Below are 3,453 nucleotides of genomic sequence, written 5' to 3' on the forward strand. Positions count from 1 at the left end.
CTGCTGAGTTCCAGGCCGAGTTGCAGAGAGATCCCTCCTTGCGGAAGATAAGGGACCTGGCCGACCTCAATGCGGTACAGACCATGGGACGAGGTGGCCGGAAAAGGTTCCTGTGGGAGAAGGGGTTCCTGTACCGAGAATGGGCTCCCCCAGGGAAAATGGAGTCAGGGGGGATCAGGAGGCAGCTGGTGGTACCCCAGAAGTATCGCCGCCAGCTGCTGTGCCGGGCCCATGACATTCCCCTCTCAGGGCACCAGGGAACCTGGCGTACCCAGCAGAGGCTGCTACGGAGCTTTTACTGGCCTGGGGTCTTTGTTACTGTCCGACAGTACTGCGGATCCTGTGACCCCTGTCAGAGGGGGAGGAAGGCCTGGGACAAGGGGAAAACAGCTTTAGGACCCTTGCCCAGCATAAAGGATCCTTTCCAGAGGGTGGCCAAGGTTAAAAGGGCGGCTCTGAACCAAGAGAGCCCAAAGCACAGACCTCCAGACTGGAGCGCTGGGAGAAGACCACAGCCCAGTTGGAACCCCAGAGGTATGGGGGTGGGAAAAGGGCGCAGGCCGCATAAACCTTCCCACATGCGAACTGCGAGTGCCATCAAGCACCCCCGACCTAAGGGGGGGCGTGAAACTGGAGGGGCCTGGTGTAATTCTCACCAAGGAATGGGAGGGATGCGGGGGCATCCATGGGAATGGGGGTAGGTTCGAACTTCCCCAGGTCACTGGCTAAAGTGACCCTGCTCAGTTCGGTCTCGAAGGGGGGAGAGATGTGACGAACTGGGCCTGTTCTCACTGTGGTCTGTGAATGCTGACAGGGGAGTGTGACTAGGATGGTCTGCATTGCAGGATGGGATCTGCCCGAGGGCGCATACCTGAGTGTGTAACATGAGAACCCAGGAAGGGGTTGAAGGGGAGGCGACTCCTTAGCCCGGGAAACTGAACAAAGGCTGTGGGAGGGGTCGCTGAAGGCAGAGTGCTGGAAGCAGGCAGGGAGAGAGGGCTGGGGGGCAGAGATGGCTCTGACCTCCCAAGGGGGGCTGGGCTGGGATGCCCGGGGACCCCAAGATGGACCTAACTGAGGGGGTCCCTGTTGTCTGTGCCTGCAAGACCTGTCTTGGACTGTATTCCTGTCATCCAAATAAACCTTCTGCTTTACTGGCTGGCTGAGAGTCATGGTGAATCGCAGGAAGTCGGGGGTGCAGGGCCCTGAGTCCCCCAATACTCCGTGACAGGCTCGTCCCGAGCGGCCCCGGGGGCAGATCTGGAAGCACAGGCTGTACCGGGCCGGCAGGACGCCTGGCAGCCACAGGGCCCCTGGAATGGACGGACGGATGGACGGAGGCGGGGGGGGAACGTGACTCACGCTTGGCCCACACCCCACGGTCACTCCCTCCTTGTTGTTGTTTCTCTAACGACATGGAAGAATTCTGCTGGCTCCGGATCCAGCCCGAGCCTGGGACGAGGCAGCCAAGACTCCTGGGTTCGCTGGGAGCCAGGACTCCTAGGTTCTACCCTGGCTGGGGGGCCGGGAGCCAGGACTCCTGGGTTCTACCCTGGCAGGGGGGCCGGGAGCCAGGACTCATGGGTTCTACCCTGGCTGGGGGGCCGGGAGCCAGGACTCCTGGGTTCTACCCTGGCTGGGGGGCCGGGAGCCAGGACTCCTGGGTTCTACCCTGGCAGGGGGGCCGGGAACCAGGACTCCTGGGTTCTACCCTGGATGGAGGGCCGGGAGCCAGGACTCCTGGGTTCTACCCTGGCTGGGGGGCCGGGAGCCAGGACTCCTGGGTTCTACCCTGACAGGGGGGCTGGGAGCCAGGACTCCTGGGTTCTACCCTGGCTGGGGGGCTGGGAGGGGGTCTAGTAGGTCAGATCTCGGGATGCTGGGAGCCGGGCATCGTGTTCTGGCCCAGGTGGGTGTTTTGCTAGATGAAGTCCTTGATCAGACCGTGACTCAGTAAGTGTCGGGGGGCCCTGTGGAGCGGCCCCGGGGTGGGGTGTCTAGCCGGGCACTAGCAGGTGCGGAGGCTGACGTGCTGGAGCGGGACCCCCGGGAGGTTTCTTGCGCGTCTGTGTGTTTGTTTTCTCCCTTGTAAAAGAATTCCATGTCCGTGTGAAGCAGCCGTTAATCACGGGGCTGGAGCCGAGGGGGCTGGGCCATCCTGCACCCAAACACCGCCCAGGCCAGGGAACCCAGCCCGGCCGGCCACGAGCCCCTGTGGGAGGGAGCCTGCCCGTAGGGGGCACTGCTGAGCAGAGCAGCACGCAGAGCGAACCCAGGCATCCTGGCTCCTGTCCCCCACCCTCTGACCACTAGACCCCACTCCCCTCCCAGAGCTGGGACAGAACCCAGGAGTCCTGGCTCCCAGCCCCCCCTGCTCTAACCCACCAGCCCCCACTCCCCTCCCAGAGCCGGGGAGAGAACCCAGGAGTCCTGGCTCCCAGACCCCCTGCTCTAACCCACCAGCCCCCACTCCCCTCCCAGAGCTGGGAGAGAACCCAGGAGTCCTGGCTCCCAGCCCCCCCTGCTCTAACCCACCAGCCCCCACTCCCCTCCCAGAGCTGGGAGAGAACCCAGGAGTCCTGGCTGGGGCTGGAGCAGTGGCAGAGCAGGAGCAGCCGAGGAGGTCAGGGGCGCAAGGGAGAGCCAGGATGAAGACTGATCTCCATCCCGCGCCCGCCGCCCAGCACCGGGCCACATCTGGGATCCATCGCCCGGCCCAGCTGCAAAAGTTCATGGGCTCCTGGCGCTTCCAACCCTGAGCTCATCACAGCGCTCACCGCCCAGCTCCTGAATCACCCCCCTGCGCCCCACGCAACAGCCCCTAGCGCCGCCCTGGGGAGCCCTGACTGCCCGGGGAGAGCCCCCTGCTGCCCCCGCCCCACTCCCTGCAGTACAGCCCCTAGCGCCGCCCTGGGGCCATGGGGAGCCCTGACTGCCCGGGGAGAGCCCCCTGCTGCCCCCGCCCCACTCCCTGCAGCACAGCCCCTAGCGCCGCCCTGGGGCCATGGGGAGCCCTGACTGCCCGGGCAGAGCCCCCTGCTGCCCCCGCCCCACTCCCTGCAGCACAGCCCCTAGCGCCGCCCTGGGGCCATGGGGAGCCCTGACTGCCCGGGGAGAGCCCCCTGGTGCCCCTTTGTCCCAGAGTCCCCGGGCGATGCTCTGGAACTGCTCCCCACAAAGCCAGTCAGGACTTTGGGGAGCCTCCTCTCCCTCGGAGCAGACTGTCTTCAGGACAAGGAGCTCACATGGCTTCACCTCCTGGGTCTGACCTTGGAGCATTCAGCATCTGCCCCTCCGTGCGCTTCCCACAGCGAGTCCACCCAGGCGGGGTCCTGGGGCAGCCAGAGGGTCCTGCACCCCCACTTCGCAGTCAGACGTGACTCTCAGCCAGCCGGGGACACAGAAGGTTTATCAGGCGACAGGAACACGGCCTAGGGCAGAGCCTGTTAGCAC

The 3,453-nt window shown here is 65.0% G+C and overlaps 1 pseudogene; it reads right to left on the reverse strand.

Annotated features, from left to right (window-relative positions):
- LOC128847415 (natural cytotoxicity triggering receptor 3-like) overlaps positions 1-1,417 on the reverse strand; it is a 4,651-nt pseudogene extending 3,234 nt beyond the window's left edge.
- Between the last annotated feature and the right edge of the window lie 2,036 nt (positions 1,418-3,453).

This window comes from Malaclemys terrapin, chromosome 13, assembly GCF_027887155.1.
Source record: "Malaclemys terrapin pileata isolate rMalTer1 chromosome 13, rMalTer1.hap1, whole genome shotgun sequence".
NCBI lineage: Eukaryota > Metazoa > Chordata > Testudines > Emydidae > Malaclemys > Malaclemys terrapin.